Here is an 18516-nt window from a genome sequence, read left to right as displayed (position 1 = left end):
CCGTGACTTAGCGGGGCCACGGATAGGGAGCGCATAGATAAGGAAGTTAGGGGAAAGGTGCAACCAAAATATTAACAAAAGATGAGGAGCTGAAATAGGGGCTGCAGCCTGGTGCACTCCAGGTATATGTGTGCCAGGGTTTCCCTCACGCCACAAAAGGGGCAGATGTCTGGGATAGGGATGAACCGTGCCAAGTACACGCCCATGCTCACGGCTCCATGAAGGAGCCGCCAACTGATATACCCGGCGGGCCTCGGGACCAAGGTGGAGTATAGGCTGGCCCATCGGGGATCCTCACCTTCCAGAGGTGGCAGGAGGTCCCGCCATTTTGTATCGGGGCAGGACGCAAAGGTGAGGACGTGAAGGGTGTGGAGCATGAGCTTGTATAGGTGATTCCTTGGTGCGGTCTGGAAGCAGACCGGCTACAGCTCATGCAGCTGGCTCACGGTGAAGGAGCCGGGGAGGGGGTCGGTTGGGTCCACGGGGCAGGGGCCCGATGAAAAGGTCCGGAGGGCCTGGGGTGGAGGGTGGGCGAGGGCACGCCCTCCCTTAGGACCCGGTCAAGGTAGAACCGAGCCGTGGATGGCAAAGCGGCCCTCACCTCGTCTGGGCGTGCTGGAGGGGGCGCCCCTTGGGCCCGAGCGGGAGTAGTGATGCACTGAGTGGGAGGAGGGGCGGCTTCGGGTGCCGGGCAGTCAGGGGCACCGGCGATGACGGAGCCAGCGCCCTGCCTGGGCTCGGGGGTCCCGGATGCCTCGCCTTGCTGGGCCAAGGGGCAATCCCTCCGGACGTGCCGCATCGCCCGGCAGAGGTAGCACTGGGCCTCCCCCATGGAATAATGCACCCGGTAGTGGGCCCCCTGGTAGGGGATCAAAAAGGACCCCTCAAGCGCCTCTCCATCATGCGCTGCCGGCGGCAGTTGCAGCTGCACTTGCCGGCGGAACGAGAGGACGTGACGGAGGGCGGGGTCCTTGCAGCCCAAGGAGAGAGGGCTCAAAACAGAGATGGGCTTCCCCAGGGTAGAGAGGGCAGGTAACAGGGCGGCATTGGGAAGGAAGGGAGGGACAGAAGTCAGGACCAGGCGGACGCCCAGGTCGTCCAGCGGCTCGAGGGGGACGAACACGCCCCCCACCGCCTCCTGGGCGGCGGCCTCCGATGCCAGGAAGAAGACCACCTTCCTGTACATTTTGGAGGCCGCCACAATGGCCGTGGGCCCCACTGCCCTCGCCAACGCCTGCACGTAGGTCTCCACGTGGGGCAAGGTGGGCACCAGGAGGCAACGGACGCCGTGCTTCCTGGTCATGGTGGGAAAGGGGCCCCCTGCCGCTATAGCTGGTAGTGGAGGCGGTGGGCGGGGGAGATGACGTAGCGGTAGGCGGGGGGGCTGCCGCCACCTGGGCGTACGCCCTGGGGGCCGGGGGAGGGACACCCGCAGAGCTGGTGGAGGGAGCAGCGGGGTGGGACGCCGCAGCCGGTGGCGGGGCCGCGGCAGTGAGGGCAGTCCCTGCCATGGAGGGCCTGGACTTTTTGGCAGGGCCCTTCCCCTTCTTCCTACCCTGGCCCTTCCCACCGGCTGGGGGGGCTCCCCCAGAATCTAAGGCGGGGGAGGGACATGGCAGCAACGGAGGTCACCCCGGTGCCCACTGCTGCTGGCGCCCCGGCGGGGGCGGTGACAGGTGGTTTGGCAGCAGCGGCTGAGGTAGAGGCTTGGGGGGGTGACGGAGGGGCAGGCGGGGGAGGGGTAACTAGGGCTGCTGGAGGGGCCCCACCTGTCGGGTCCCCCACCATAATGAGCAGGAAGGGAGGGAAGGACACCAGAAAGAGGAGGGGAAAGGGAAGGCAGGTCATCCACTCCTCCCCGCTAGGCTGCAGGCAGGGGAGGAGGGCGCTGAAGGGGATGGGCTGGACAGGGGGGCTTTTGAGGGCTTGTGGGGGACAGTCACCGACTCAGGGTAGGAAACCGGCTCCTCTAGCTGCACTAGGGGAGGGGGGTCATAACAACATTCGGGGAGTGCAGTGAGATCGGGGCAAACTCAAACAGGGGAGGGGCACAAGCACATGGGAGGGGGCATGGGCGCACTGAATAAGGGGCCAATCAGGGCAGGGGTATCACATGGGGAGGAGGGAGAACCAGACTGGAGGCAGGACAGGGAACCTAGGGGCTGACTTCAGAGGCAAGGGCAGGGCAAACAAGCAAAGGCTGCAGAGGGAGAAGGGCGGGGCAGGCAAACAAACGGAAGCCAGCGAAGTGCTGGGGTAAAGGGGAGGGCAAAAGGGCTGCAAGGGAAAAAATGGGGCAGGGAGCCAGGGACAAAGCTGGGGGTTGTTGAAGGGGGTCAGTCCAGGATGGGGCGGGGGGGTGGGCACGTGCGCCCAGGTACGCTTGCAAAAGAGTCAGTGCGGGCTGGCTGCTGCTGCAGGCCCAAAAGGTGGTGAAAGGGGGCAGCAGGCCCAGCGAGCCGCGGAGTCCCAGAAGCAGGAGCTTGAGGCAGATGGTAAGTGTCCACTGGGGGTAGTGGAGGGGGCAGCGCTGACGGTGGTGGTGGTGGGGGTCAGGGGGGGAATACACTGATGGACTAGGGGGCAGGCTCCACGCCACACCCCCTGTGTCCCCACAAACACAGTCAGGACCCCCACCACAAGAGCACAGTCCAAAAGTTACTCAGCTTTCAAGCCCCCTCCACAGTGGTCTACAGAGTCCCTGTGCGCTCCCCCAGCAGCAGATGGCCTCGTCCCCTCCTCCTTCGGGGTCCAGCAGCTCTCAGGCAGCAGCAAAGGCAGCAGCAGCAACTCCAGGCAGCAGCCCAGTGGCCAGGCAGGCACAGAGGACCCCTCACAGGTGGTGTTGATGGTGGTGGTGGTATCTACAGCAGTGGTAGCAGCAACGGCTGGGGTAGGGGTCCCTCACTCCCCCCCCCCAGCGGCTGTAGTTGGAACAGTAGCAATAGCACCCAAGGGTGGGTGGGGGAGTCCAGCAGCTAGCCTGCAACCAGGTAGCGGAGAAGGGGGGTGGGTGGATGGCGTCCGGCTCGGCCAGGGGAGCAGCTGGAGCAGGGGCGGCAACAGCAAGGGCCCAAGGCCCAGCAACAGGAGCAGCAGTCTCCCTCCTCGCCAGTCGGGTTCAGCAGAGGAGCCGATGGCGAGTCTACTGGCCACTGGATGAACAGGTTTCTGTTCCCTGACTGACCAGAGCAGGGGCTGCTCCAGGCTAATGAGAACACCTGACTCCAATTAACCTGCAAAGGGTCAGGTGAGGCCATTAAGCTAATGTGAGCTCCTGACTCTAATTAAGGCCCTCTGATACTATAAAAGGGCTCCCTCCAGTCAGGCAGAGAAGAGCGAGGGGAGAGGAAGTGCAGTTGAAGGGCTGGTTAATGAAGACACCCTCAAGCCATTGGTAAGGGAGCCCTAAGGTAAGGGTGAAGAAGAGAGAAGCAGGAGAGCTATGAGGAAGTGGTCCAGGGAAATATAGCAACTCTGGTAATGAAAGGTTGGCTGCCAACAGCTGCTACTATTAGGGTCCCTGGGCCGGAACCCGGGGTAGACGGCGGGCCCGGGTTCCCCCCAACCTGCCACTACAGAAACACCTCCTGGGAGGGGAAGACAGGCCCCTATCGGGACAAGAGACTAAACTGTTTGGGAATAAGCCCATAGGAACAACAGAGACTGTGGAAGTTCTCTCACCAACCTCCTTGCTGGCTTATGATGAAAAGGGCTCAGTAGACTGTAACCCTGGCCCTAGAGAGAGAAGGGCTATGTGGAAGGTCACAGTGAGCCTCTGAGGCTAGCATAAACCTCCTAGAAGCATGGGACCCACAGGGACAATGACAGAGCTCTGCCACAGTATTTAGTCTTATTCTTGGGGTCCTCATCTGATTAAATAGTAATAATGATAATAACTTGCTTCCAAAACATTGTAAGTTGTACAAACTGGGCACCCTCATCATCTGGACCACAGCTATCCTCTCAGAAACAGGTGGCAGTCAACAAAACCATAGTGTAGACCATACACTAGTCAAGCAAGCCAAGACCAAAGCCTAGCTCCAGCAGTGAATGATCCAAGATATGGGCATGTGTGAGTGTTCATATAGTGTTATATTTCCACTCTAAACATCTGTGTGAGTTCTGTAGCCTGAAGGAAAGGAACTCTCTGCTCCCATCTCTTGCTGAACAGGGGAAAGAACAGCGTTTGCATAAACTATTTACCCAGAAGTCCAGATGGACAGAAGTTCCAGAGGAAGGAGCTCTCTCTCCTCATCTAATGATGAACAGAAGGAAGCACAGCTACAGAAATAGCTTCATTTCCATAAGCTCTCTACTCAGAGTTCCTACAGTGAGACTTTGTGCACAGTTATGATGGCTCCCAAAAGCAGAATTGGTTCAGTAGTGAAACTAAACTGAGGAGAGAGGGAAAAGGGCTCCTATTCTATGGCAAGGACTCTACTCGTGGGTCCTGTATGCTACTGATTCCCCTTCACTGAGGATCCTGTGCAGTTGGTAAGAATCTTTAGTAGGAGGCAACGCGGAGGCGGCTCTTTGGCAGAGACTATGAGAAACAGCTCCTTGATGGGGTGCAGTGCAGAGGGGGCTCTTTGCTGAAGCTGCTGAGGACAGCAGCAGAGCTGAGAGAACTATGCTGAGGCTCCTCCTACCCAGCCTTTAAATAAAGCTGAAATCACTATAGCAGAGTTAAGTGGTAGAGCCTCTGGACACGACCAGGCAACACTTCCCAACAGACTGGAGACATACCTGCCCAAGTGTACCTCAGGACTCTGTATACCTACTGACACCAAACCATGAAAGCGGCTTACAAGATGGGAAAGGGGGAAGTGACATGGTAAAGAGATGTTTGTCTATAGGATGCTCACAGTGGTGGGTGGGGAACATAGTGAAAGGACTATTACCACAGTTATCATGGAGGAGTATTTTACTTAACGTTCAGATGATGGTTATGATGCTCATCACCTTGATTTCAAGGACAGCATTGACAATCATAGTTGGTATTGATGTGTCTTTGCACCCCATGAATAACATTCATGTAGGCTGGAGTTGGTCAATTTTTTTCTGATGGAACAGTTTTCTGTTGGGAAATGCTAATAAAAAACAAAACTCAGTGTTTCACAGCAATATATGCTTAATCTGCTTAATCAATTTTTTTGACAAAATATTATCAGTTTCATTTTGATAAGCTTAAAATGCACCATTTTGATAAAGTCAAAATGGTAAAGGAAAAATGAAGCACTTTGACCTTATCGAAACAGAGCTCTTTGAACTTATTGAAATGAAATGTTTCAATAAGGTCATTTTGATATTTACTAAATGAAAATTTTCAGAAATATTGCTTGGAGGGAAATTTTGACTTTTCATTCCAAATCAGGATGAAAGGAAATTTTGAAATGGAAATTCTGAGTTTTGACCATCTCTAAATATATTTTTGCTGTGTTTCTTACAAGTAGATTCATTGGTCCTTTCTTCTTAATAAAGTGATCCTCGTTTCATACATGCACAGGCACACTGCCTGCATGTGAGCAAGTATTGCCTATTAATGGCCCCCAGGGAAGATATTTAGTGATCCCAGAAATCTTGAGCCAGTGGTGTTAATTAGTTAAAAGGGACCCCTTGCTATCTGAACTCAAACCTTGTTGCAGCTGAGAACACCTGGCCAAAGGGTTACTCCTCTCTCATAACATCTCACATGTGGACAGTGAACAGCACCTTGCAGAAGGTGAGCCCAAATCTGCCCCTGAGAGGAGTAAACTTTAACTGGGGGTATGTTTACACTTACCATGGATCAACGCTGCGGCGATCAATCCACCGGGGGTTGATTTAGCAGGTCTAGTGAAGACCTACTAAATCGATCGCAGATTGCTCTCCTGTTGACTCCAGTACTCTAGAACGAGAAGCGTAAGGTAAGTCAACTGGAGAGTTTTGCCCATTGACCCAGCATGGTGTAGGCATCGCAATAAGTTGACCTTATGCAACTCCAGCTGTGTGAATAACTTAGGTCAACTTAACCCCGGACTGTAGACCTGCCCTCAGTAGCAGACAGTTCTGGACAATAGTCTATCTTTCACTTAGGAATATAACCAACTTGCTTGCAGCTGTTCCTGTACATTTAAAAAATTAATTCTCTGTCCCTATCAATGAGTACACCTTTTCATTACCTGAGAAATACAGGGAGGTGCAGTGAAAAATCCCTCTGAGGCAATTCCAGGTTTAATTAGTACAATGTAGTAATGTGGATTCTTGGGTAAAGCAGAAGCAGACACTGTTTACTGTTAGTGATCAGTACTTCATTACTACTTTGTCAGACTCTCAACTAGACTACTTGCAAAGTTCTCTGGCCCACGAATACATATCATAGAACTGTAGAGTTGGAAGGGTCCTTGAGAGGTCATCCAGTCAAGCCCCCTGTGCTGAGGCAGGACCAAGAAAACCTAGACCATTCCTGACAGGTGTTTGTCCAACCTGTTCTTAAAATCCTCCAATGATATGATGGGGATTCCACAACCTCCCTTGGAATCCCGTTCCAGAGCTTCACTACCTTTTTATAGCTAGAAAGTTTCCCCTAATATCTAACCTAAATCTCCCTTGCCGCAGAGTAAGCCCATTATTTCTTGGCCTACCTTCAGTGGACATGGAGAACAATTGATCACCATCCTCTTTATAACAACCCTTAGCATATTTGAAGACTGTTATCAGGCTCCCTTCAGTCTTCTTTTCTCAAGACTAAACCTGCTCAGTTTTTTTAACCTTTCTTCATAGGTCAGGTTTTCTAAACCTCTTATCATTTTTTCTGCTCTCCTCTAGACTCTCCCAGTTTGAGAAGTCCTTAAGTGTGGTATCCAGAATTGGACACAGTACTCCTGCTGAGGTCCCACCAGGTCTCAGTAGAGTGCGACAGTTACCTCCCATGTCTTACCTATGACACAATTGCTAATAAACCCCAAAATTATATTAGCTTTTTTCACAACATTGTTGACTCATATTCAATTTGAGATCCACTAGAAACCCCAGATCCTTGTGAGTAGTACTACTACCTATCCAGCTGTGTGTTTGATTTTTCCTTCCTAAGTGAAGTACTTTGCACTTTTGTTGAATTTTATCATGTTTATTTCAGACCAATTCTCCAATTTATCAAGGTCTTTCTGAATTCTAATCTTGTCCTCCAAAGTACACCAGCTGGGTGTAATCTGTAAATTTTATAAGCCTACTCTCCACTCCATTATCCAAGTCATTAATGAAAATATTGAATACTACCAGATGTAGAACTGACCACTTTAGGAATCCACTAGATATGCCCTCCAAGTTTAACAGCAAACCATTGAGAAAATTACTTTTTGCATATGGTGTTTCAATCAGCTATTCATCCTCCTTATAGTAATTTCATTTAGACCACATTTTCCTAGTTTCCTAGCTTATGAGAATGTCATGTGTGACTCTAGCAAAAGCCTTACTAAAATCAAGGTGTATCACATCTACTGCTTCCCCCTATCCAGTAGGTCAGTAATCCTGTCAAAGAAGGAAACTGGGTTGCTCAGATAACATAGATACAGTAGCTGGAGACACACAGTTTATGCAGTTTAAAGACTCTTCTCAAAGTGTCTTGCTGTCCGTAATCCAGAGAGGGATATGGTCCATTTCATATATTTTTGAGGCCCGTGTGGCATTTTCAGATTTTCCAAACTCTTCACTTTTGTTTTTCTAACAGTACCTTTCTAGTCCTCCTGGTTCCAAATAAAACCTTCGACATGTGGTAATCTTTCTTTGGCTCGAGACAGCAGGAAATAGTTGCTCTGAAAGTTTCTCTCTCAGACCTTCCACTAAACTCATTGCAGATGCCTAACTGTAGTGTAAACCTACTCTTAGACTGTGAGCTCTTTGGGACAGCGTAGTGAAGCGGTGTGGCCTTCCTCCGACCCAGAGGGGGAGGAACTACCCTCTGTGCCTAGGTGGGCGGAGCCAGACCTACCTTGCCCCTCCCACCAGAAGTGGGTAAGCAGAACCAGAAGTATAAAGGGCAGGACTGCTAGTTTAGTTGGTGCTGACAGACGTATCCTGCTCACTCCAGGCTGCTGACAAGCCCAGCGACGCCCAGCTCACTGGAGAACCTGCATCTGCTGCAGACCTGCCAGGACTGCCACTGGCCACCTACCCATAAGTGCAAGAGGATGCCCCACTGATCCAGGTACTCCGCCACTGTTAGGGCCCTGGGTTGGGGCCTGGTGGAGTAGGGTGAGTCTGGGCCCTCCCTGCTACCCCACCCCTGGCATGGCAGCCTCTCCTTGACAGGTCAAGGGGCCTGCATTTGTGAGCTGTCTGCCAGAACTAAGACACCCAACCCCTGGATTTTTGCTCTGCCCCTGACTAAAGGGCTTAGAGCTAATTGACTCCTGTGTTTGCCCTGCCCCTGCTTAAAGGGCCCAGAGCTTATAGACTTTGGTGTCTGCTTTGGCCCCTGCTTAAAGGGCGCAGGAACTATAGATTGTTGGCTGCTCTGCCCTGGCCTAAGGACCAGAGCATATGGACTCCTACGAGGCCCTGTTCTGGCCTAAGGGCCAGAGTCTGTTGGCTATTTGGGGTTCTGTCCCATTAGACTGCTCAGGACGCTAACACCTGTGTGCTAATTCCCCGATACAAGGCAGAGATCCTGATGGTATAGTGAGGCGGTGTGGCCTGCCTCTGACCCAGAGGGGGAGGGACAACCACCACACCATTACAGGCAGTGATTGTCTTTTTCTTCTGAGTTTGTGCAGCTCCTAACACAATGGGGTACTGGTTTATAACTTGGGCTCCTAGGTGCTGTGATAATACAAATAATAATCACGAAATCATGACATATATTTGGTTCTGAGCACATGCCCCATGAAACAGGAAAGCCACATGGCCACTTTTTGGTTTAATACAACATTACATGTGCTATAAATCTAGGCTAATATGAGCCTTTATTTTTGGTTCACAGTTATCAGGTGACTTAAAGCAAGCTAGCAAGAATTTCTTTCTGTACAGCTTCCAAGTTGGCCAGCATCCCACTTTCTCATTTGTTGAAATTACTTCAAAAAGCTTTGCCACATCTCAAGGAGAAACAATTACAGGACAAGCAAAGTGATGCACATCCCTGTTGCAGCTTTATTGCTAACAGCCCAGATCATTATGTAACAATTAGGGACTGTTGTAATACCAGTGAAGTGTTAAAATGTTTTTTATCTTTCCCATTACTGTACATTTGCCTTTGGAGTGTACTCCAATTTGGTTATACTAACCATTCTTGATTGATTTACACTGGCAGTAGAAATTACAGATGATAAAGTCCGAAGATAAGAAGGAGTTAATGACCTATGGAAATTTCTAAAATGTACCTATTGCCAACACCAGATACTGTCCTCTTAGATTCATGACTTACAGTACAGATGATTGAAATAGAAGTAAGTAAAATTAGTCTAAATGAAATAATCAAGAAGATATTATTTTCCATTAAACAAACTGTAGGGCTAAATTATATATAAAAGCCAGGACTCATGTTGAAAGTTTCCTCTTCCGAATTTGTCTTCCTTTAGAGGCCTGAAAAGAATATTGCTCCTGAGGCCATATTACAACTAGTTTATCTATTCAACCACATTGTTGCTTTAGTGATCCGTAGAGGTGGTTAAAACAAACCATCAAACAAACCCCTTAAAGTGAAAATGTTTATTTTTTTGTCAAAAATGTTATTTTTTTCTCCATTTCTCACACACCTCTGTCACTGGGCAAAAAATTGGGGGAAAATAAATATATTTTGCCATTTTTCATTGAAATAAAAAAAAAATGAACTGACTTAAGAGGTAAGACAACTACACCCAAATGATGCAGAACTAAACACATACAACACAGGTAAGCCACTTATACTAATCTGGACTTATTTGCTTGAGTGGTTAGAGCTAAAACACAAAATATTAGAAAGAGATTCCAAAATTAGTCTCAAGTAATTTTTTCATTTCTAATTCCTTTTTCAAAAAAATGAATCACCTCAGTTCTGGCACAGCAGGAGATGTGTTTTACCATTTCCATGTGGGTTTTGAACTTCCTGAGTGTTCTTCAGATATAACATTCACACAATCGTGCATAAGTGACTTTATAAGTTTCTGAAGGCTCTAGAAGGCTCAACCAACAGGCCTAACATCTCCCAAGCAATGAAGTCTCTCTCCTCATCTGGAAATTATCACAGCCCACCCACCTCTAATTCATTGATTCGATCCAGTTGGCTAAAAATGCTGCCAAGTACAGTTTTATATCTCGGACCCTGTATGCTCTTCTCAGCTGAAGTGGTGCCCACCACACAGTGGGCCCCCTTCAGTTTGTGAGGAGGTGACAGAGGCCTGTGTCTGCCTCAAATCCCAGTGTCCTTTGCAGCAAAATGTATTCATGTTATTCTCATTACTTTATGACTCCCTTCCCTGCCCGGTGCACTTTGTTACAATAAAAGTTCCCAAATTTTAAATCCCATGCTTTAAAAGTAATTGCCCCATCATTTCACAGTATCTTCTTCCCCCACAAGGCCTCAGTTTCTTGCCTGAACTGCACCAATTGATACATTATGTACAGGTGGATAGCCAGAGTGTGCTAAGTGTTTTTCAGACAAGTGTAAAGGTCAGGTCCTTGCCCCCAAGAGCATAGCAAGGCAGTGGAGAGATGGGGGATGAGATGCAGCAGAAGCAAAATGACTGAAGGCATGATGTTTAATGTGTAACTTGTTGGTTACCTGTTTTCTGTCTGGATGATGTTTAGGCTGTTTTAAACAAATCTTTGGCTAGAGTTTTTATAGGCATCAGAGAAGAAATGTGTTTTAATGAGGTGAAAGTGAGGTGACATGCTAGACTAGAGTATTAAGGGAGTACCAGGCAGAAGGGGGCTACAGAAGAAGTCAAGGAGACAGGAATGGAAGAAGGAATATAGAGGTTGGCTAGCTATGTGAGTTTGGTGGAACAGGATGAGTGGGAAGAGAATAGGAAGAGATGAGAGGAGAAGGAAAGCTGAAACTTAACAGTGGAAGACCTTAATAGCAAAGGCAAGGGGTGAAATCCTGTCCCCATTAAAGTCAATTGGAGTTGTGCTATTGACTTCAATGGAACTCAGGTTCTCACCCAAGAATATTGCTTCTGAGGTGATGGGAACACAATGAAGGGATTTGAATACATGCTGGACAAAGTTGGAGTCGCAAGCTACTAGCCTTTTATTAAGCAGAACAGAATTGTTGGCTGTACAGGTTATTTTCTTATATAGTTATTGAAAGAGAAGATGTCAAATATACAAAATAAAAGAATACAGTAAGGTTGAGGTAGTATTAGAAAACAGAGATGAGTTTTTGGCAATATGGATGGAGGAGGGAGGGTGCTGAGACAAGAGTCAGGGAGGCCAGTGAAGGGGAGTTTGAAGTAGCTGAAGCAAGAGGTGGTCAGGGCCTTGACAGGGTTATAGCACTGTGAATGAAGAGGCATAGATGGATTTTGAAGATATTTTGGAGGACAAAGCAGCAAGATTTAGTGATGGCATTGTGGGGAGAAGCAGAGAGAGGAGACGGAATGACACCGAAAATGCCAGCTGGACTGGGACAGGGAGGATGTTAGAGTTGCCAGTGATTCCCAGAGAAGGGAAGGAGAGGTGAGTTTGGAAGGGAAGATGAGGATTTCAGGTTTTGCAATGCTGAGTTCAAGATGGAGGACTGGGTAGCTGGAAGTGCTGTCAGAGAAGCAGACAGATATAAGACTGACTGGAGAGGTTGATCTGTGAATCATCAGTATAGAACTAGCAGCTGAAGCCATGTGGTTAGCTAAGGTTAGAGAGGGGGGGAGAGAGAGAGGGAGAAGGAGGGGGACAGAGAGCGCACTAAGGACAAAGCATTCAGGGAGGTGAGAAGGAGGGTTGGGTGTGGGGTGGGAGATGCACTTATTAGACTTATGTTCTATTTTTCTTACTTTGAACCCTGAATCCTAGTTTGAAAGTTGACTTTTTTTTTTAAGTTGGTAAATGGTGCCTTGACTCAAATCTTTGGGACTCTCTTTTGGTTATAGATATTGAAAAATATTCAGCTCCATGCTTACAGGGAGATTTTTCATAGATTTATCAGGAGGCTGTCTTCCTGTGGGAGAGCTCCACACACCAGTGTTTTACAGCTAGTGCTGGGAGAGTTGGCAGGCAGAGTGACTGACAGTGCATAGTAGAAGTTCTTTTCATTTTAGCAAAATGATGTCAACATCTGGAAAAATTCTAAATCTAACGATACAATATTATAATGCAAAAATCTTTGGAGAATCCTAAAGTTGTCCCCTACCAGCTTGATTAATTACTAACCTTCATAAATCCACTTGCATGAGAACAAGTAGAAATTGAATTAAGTATTAAGTAATCCATTAATGTACTTTATCAGCTATATTTCTTTAGCTGTGTTTCCCCTGGATGGCCAACCCTTAAAGGGGCAGGTATGTCTCAATTTGCTTAGTACTGGAAATGAGTACTCGAGATATGTCTTTGTGTGTTGGGGATTGGAATGAAGTAATATTTGTGAGGAAATGTGTTGGAGTGTAGAGTGTAGCATGTGGGAATATGCTAATATTTCATTAGTTCCAGATGCTGAGACTTAGTTTCACAAGGGTCCCATTAGTAATTTGCAGAAAGATTCATCAAGTGTCTGATCTAAACCCCACTGAAGTCAATGGAAAGACTCCTATTAACTTTGATGAGCTTTGGATCAGGGCCCTAATTTGTATATACATTGAAAATAAGTGCACGCAACCATAACAGCTGCTTATACTTAAATCTCCCTAAAAATTTAATAGAATTTAATTATTCGTTGAATTTACTAAAAGCAGCTAACTAAAGACTGCAACTTCACCCTCAGAAACAACTTCCTTGGCTATTCAGAGAGGGAGAGCACATGTGGTCTCCAATCTGACAATCATTAGGTTACACAGGCTGTTCCTATGTATCAAAATATAGGAGATGAGCAGGACCCCATGGACTGCATTTAGCTCTGCTTTTGATCACCTCAGCACTATCATTATAGATGGCACTGGTAGTGATGCCTTTAGTTGCCTAACACTTTCTATTATAAGTCCCTGTTTTTAGTTGCTTAAAACTGAGCTGGACTGTCACTAATCAGAGTGAAATTTTCCATGCTTGGTCTCTGCCTCAGGTTGAATTTCTTTGGAAATTTTCAGCAAAAATGGCCCAGCCATTTCTGAGGTTAGGAAAAGTAGGTCACTTTGCCAATATTAAATGTTTCCAGACATCTCTTTGAAGAGCTCTAGCACTTCCAGGGTGTGGGAGCAGAAATTGAAATTTGGTAGGAGGATGATCCTTGAGTTCTAGTCTCAGCTGTTCCACTGACCTGATAATTCTGTGCACATCACAGCACTTCTTACTGAGCATGGCCTCACAGGCCAATCCGAGGAGACAGGAAAGGGTATTCAGCTATGTTGCAGGTGAAGTAACTGAGAGAAGGCACAAGGGCACTTCTGACAGACCTGTGAATAGAAACCCAGGGCCAAATTCTCTGCTGCAAATTTGCAAGTGGTGCAAGACAAAAGGCGCAGGTGAAGTTTGAGATGAAAGGCAAAGGTAGTCTTATGTCACTTTTTTGCCTCCTAGAATCTGGTGATCCAGGGTCAGTGTCGCTCCCCACAACTCAACATAACTTAGAGGAACCCCAGAGGTTCCTCCAACTTATTGCAGCTTTGCCTGGATTCCTGTGGGTATCTCAGTAGCCTTCGTCTATAGGAGGGCACAAGGCTCCAGGTATTTTCTCACCTCCCCACAACATGTCCCCGTGCTTGAGGCTGTAGGAGGGAGGTAGTGTAGGGATATATATACTGGCCCCACAATGTCCTATAATAGAGGATTTCCCTTGGGAGCCACTATGCTGTCTTTATGGCCCCTGTGCACCATTGGAGCAGGGGCTAAAAGTTGGTCTCAGGTCCTGAATATAGCAGATCCAAGTTTCATTCTCTTAGCCACACTGCCTTTCAGAATGACTAAGCCAAATCTATATTTTTAGCGGTGTTGTCTGTAGCCAACAGACCACATTCCTCCAGAACCAGGAATAGAATGTAAGATTCCCAATATGTCACATCTTCCTCTAGTATCTGAGCCTCATAGTAGCTACTCCTTTAGCTCCAGTGGTAGAGGTTTGCACTGTGGATTTAAAGATCTTGGATTCCAACTCTTACGATGAGGGGGTCATTATGGTTTATATGATGGAATTTCTATTTTTTCAAGTTTCGACCAGCTCTATCCCTCACCACAACACAAAGGAACTTTTGTTTCCTTCTGTGTGTCATAATACCAACCCTTGTTGTCATAATGTTAATGCAGTTGAATATACTAGCTAAATTATATTTCAGCATTGCTGCCCACCATTGTTGGTCAGAAAATGTCAAGGAAATTTTCTTACTGTTCTTCATTAAATTATGTTTTCATCATAATATTCTGACCACTTGGGTGTCCTTCATGCTGCTGTTGTTGTTATTGTTTTTTTGCAGGGGCTGTAAGGACTCCATTCAATGATTAGGGTCCTATTATGCCAGTGCCTAGTGCAAATAGCACGGTGACATTCCCTGTCCCACAAAGGTCACAATCTGGTATCTATACAACAGGTCAGTAGACACAGAAAGGGGAGGGAGGGAGAGGGAAGCCGTGATCATACATTCATTTTCCCATTCTTTGCAACTATATGGATAAAAGTGAAAGAAAATGTGAAACTGAAGGAACACATCAATTAATGTTGCTAGTGGTATAAATCATTGAATTTTTATAGCATTTTGCTGAACGTAAAGGGACATGTTAACCATTGTCACTGCACTGTTATTAAGTCTTGAAGGTTCTAAATTGTCATTCTTAACCAGCTTCATTGCTGACGAGCAACAGAACTGGTTGAATTTATCTTTGTGAATAGTTGTTGCAAATGTAGCTTTTTTTTCTGCTTACAAACCAATCCTGCTTTCTGTTAATGTGTTTGTTATTCCATTGGAAACATTCTCTGGATAGTTTCAAAAGACAATTTTCATTCTTTGGGTTATCTGCAGTCTGTTCAGTTTGACTTTTTGCTATTCATGGTGAATGTTGGTCACATAAGTCTCATGATATTGTTTCTGTTCCCTGAATGGATTATTCTTCAAACAGAAGGGAATAGAGAAAGTGGTCTGTATCATCTGCATTTGCTTTGGACCTTTCATGTGATGCATTTTGCATACATGCTCTAGGGCAGTGGTGGGCAACCTGTGGCCCATGGGCCACATGTGGTCTGTCAGGGTAATCTGCTGGCAGGTTGCGAGACAGTTTGTTTACATCGACCGTGCACAGGCACATCTGCCCGCAGCACCCAGTGGCCGTGGTTTGTCGTTCCCGGCCAATGGGAGCTACAGGAAGCGGAGGCCAGCACATCCCTGTGGCCCGCGCTGCTTCCTGCGGCTCCCATTAGCCAAGAACAGCGAACTGTGGCCACTGGGAGCTGCAGGCAGCCGGGCCTGCGGAAGGTCAATGTAAACAAACTGTCTCATGGCCCACCAGCAGATTATCCTGACAGGCCACGTGTGGCCCAGGTTGCCCACCACTGTTCTAGGGTATATAAGATATTATTTTGATTAAGAGCTTTGCTCTTAAGACTCACCATGTGGGTCACTAACATTACTATGGCCCTGATCATGCAAACACACATGTGCTTAACTTAAAGTAAGTGGAACTCCGCATGTGCATCGGTGTTTTGCAGGGGTGAGGCCTTTATTTGCAATGGAACCATGACCACTAAGCATAGCTATAAACAGCTGGCAATATGGATCTGTGCATAAAAAGCATGACCATCTTTTAAGTGATTGAGAACAATAGGTGTTTACCTAAGGATCAAGCAGAAGTTTTGTTGAAACAAATAATTTTACAATTCCTCACTTTGATTTATAAGCATATGCATGAAATGTCCTTCCAGTCCAGATGATGATAATATGGAAATTCCTCTAGTAAATGACAGTAAGTGTTGGAACACTATCAGAAATGCAGAAATCAAGGGACTACTTAAATTAATTTATAAGAGCAAGATTCATGCCTGAGATAGTGTTTAAATGCACAAATTCAAACTTATGGCTACAGTACTTCATCTAAAGAAGACTATTATACTTCTGTTCCAATTCAGTCCAAAGGAAAATGAGCACATTAATAATGTCCCCTTGGCATCCCCTTGATAGCAGAATCCATATAAAATCAGCATTTGTTCTTTGCAAAAGCCACTGGCTAGAATGCTTGTTTGGTATTTGCTGCATTTCTTCTGATATCCAAGTCTAATTAAAAGGCCTTCATAACTTACATAGTGGATGGGCAACATCTACAGATACTGACACAGCTTTCGTCAGCTGTGATCCATATGGTAGCAAAGCAGAGAGTAGCATGATACACCAAGTTATAATAAGGAAGCATTTGGCAGCAGAGTAGCTAAATTGGAACCACAACTGATCTCAGCAGCAGTCAGACAGGATTAGTTTTCTGCTTGGCATGGGCAGGACGGGAGGAGAGGATGGAAAGACTCTGAAAAGTTACTCTTTAAAAATGGCACTTTTGTGCTCAGCAGATCTGTTAACTTTGTGACAAAACCAGGCCCTCTCCGAGGTCTAGAGAGCCCCGGGCCACTTCCAACTTTTGAGTCCCCTAGCCATAATAAAAATAAAAAATTACGACACATGAAAACAAAATAAGGCACCAAAAGAAGAGTGAGACATAATTAGAATATTTTTTTATTTAACTAATGCTTTTCTAACCTTTTTCTGTGCAAAGGCACTAATTATGGAGGAAAAATCTAGCTTTTGTGCAATGTCACAGTTGATATTAAGCATGGTGAGCCCATTCAAATGCTCTTGTCCCATAGTTGAATGGTGATAGTTCTTTACCTGCTTTACACATTGAAGGTGTGTTCACCTGAAGACACTGATGCAGGCAAACTGACAAAAATACACAATTCAATTGTGATATTAGGAAACACCGCAGAGAGTCCAAGTTTGGGTATTTCTTGAAGCAATTCCTTTGGCTTGCAATCCAATTTAAAGTTTATGGAATATATTCATTTGAGGAAGATGACCTCGTCACTGAGATCTTTTGAGACTTCTTTGTTGTACTGTTGCTGAAACTGTTCAGCTGCAGAAAGTAGATCTTCATTACTCAGTCTGTTGAACTGCCAAAGAAATCCCAAAAGGGTACAAATTAGTTGCAGTGACCCAAATCAATGTGTAAGACCTGACTGAATAGTGTCAGTGATGACAAGGAAGACATTGACCCTATAATGCTGCTTGGCATCAGATTCCACAGGTAAGTTGCGATTGGTGGAGAACTCAGATGAAATGCCAATATTCTGTGCTACTAATTTTGACTTGGTCAGGATTGCATCCCATTGTTCACGAATATGTTGAATGTCATTGATAAGACTTTCAGTGTTATCCCTCTCAACATCAAGTGTAGTATTGCATGCTTCAATTACCAGATTAGTTTGATGGATCACTGTAAGTAGCTTCATCCACACAGATGACATCAGAATGCATTCAAATTTGAACATAAAGAAAAGGAGTATTTGTGGCACCTTAGGGACTAACCAGTTTATTTGAGCATAAGCTTTCATGAGCTACAGCTCACTTCATCGGATGCATTCAGTTCCGGAACTGAATGCATCCGATGAAGTGAGCTGTAGCTCACGAAAGCTTATGCTCAAATAAATTGGTTAGTCTCTAAGGTGCCACAAGTACTCCTTTTTCTTTTTGCGAATACAGACTAACACGGCTGCTACTCTGAAATTTGAACATGTGCTTCTGAATAGACTGAAGTTCAGTTCAAGCCTGTGCAGTGAGATTGAGAGATTCAAGCTCATTTAAAGCCTTTCTCACTGAATTCAAATGGTGCTCAACTGGTTGAACACCATCAATCCATGCAGATCATCTAGTTTTGGACATCCCATGCAGTGAAACAGGAAGATATTGCTTCAGAATGTCCCACCTTTGCGGACTGCTACTGAAGGGATTGTACAGTTGCTGAACAGTTCCAAAGTAAGTAGTTGCCTCCTTGCATGATTCAGCACAGGCAACATCTACAAGGTTTAGTGTGTGGTTTCTACAGCTGGAAAAAATACAGTTTGAATGATGTTCATGCAGAACTGCTTGTATACCTTTGTACTTTCCGGCCATATTAGAACCATTGTCATAGGCTTGACCAATGCAGACTTGAAAATCTAACTTAAAAACTTCTAGAATTGCTAGTACTCGAGCAGCAATTTCTTTTCCAGTTTTTCTCGTGAAATTATCAAACAAAATAAACCTTTCTTCAATTGAAAATTTTGAGCTGTCTACAATCTTAACGTATCGAATAACCATAGTAGTCTGTTCCTTGTGAGAACAATCTGGAGTGGCATCAACAATGATTGAAAAATACATGGCATTTCAATTCTCAAACATGTTTAACATGCTCTGATAAAAGTGGGTCATATTTGCTGCGGAGCTCAACTATGCCTAGGAAGTT

The 18516-nt window shown here is 46.1% G+C and overlaps 1 long non-coding RNA gene across 1 annotated transcript in view; it reads left to right on the top strand.

Annotated features, from left to right (window-relative positions):
- Positions 1-3350: 3350 nt before the first annotated feature.
- LOC122464817 overlaps positions 3351-18516 on the top strand; it is a 28433-nt gene continuing 13267 nt past the window's right edge. The window contains exons 1-2 of the long non-coding RNA XR_006289209.1: positions 3351-3397; positions 14514-14627. This is a non-coding gene — a long non-coding RNA (uncharacterized LOC122464817). The remainder of the gene's footprint in view (positions 3398-14513; positions 14628-18516) is intronic.

The sequence above is a fragment of the Chelonia mydas genome, chromosome 3 (genome assembly GCF_015237465.2).
Source record: "Chelonia mydas isolate rCheMyd1 chromosome 3, rCheMyd1.pri.v2, whole genome shotgun sequence".
Lineage (NCBI taxonomy): Eukaryota > Metazoa > Chordata > Testudines > Cheloniidae > Chelonia > Chelonia mydas.
The sequence above is the reverse complement of the archived record's forward strand: the minus strand, read 5'-3'. Positions and strand labels throughout refer to the sequence as shown.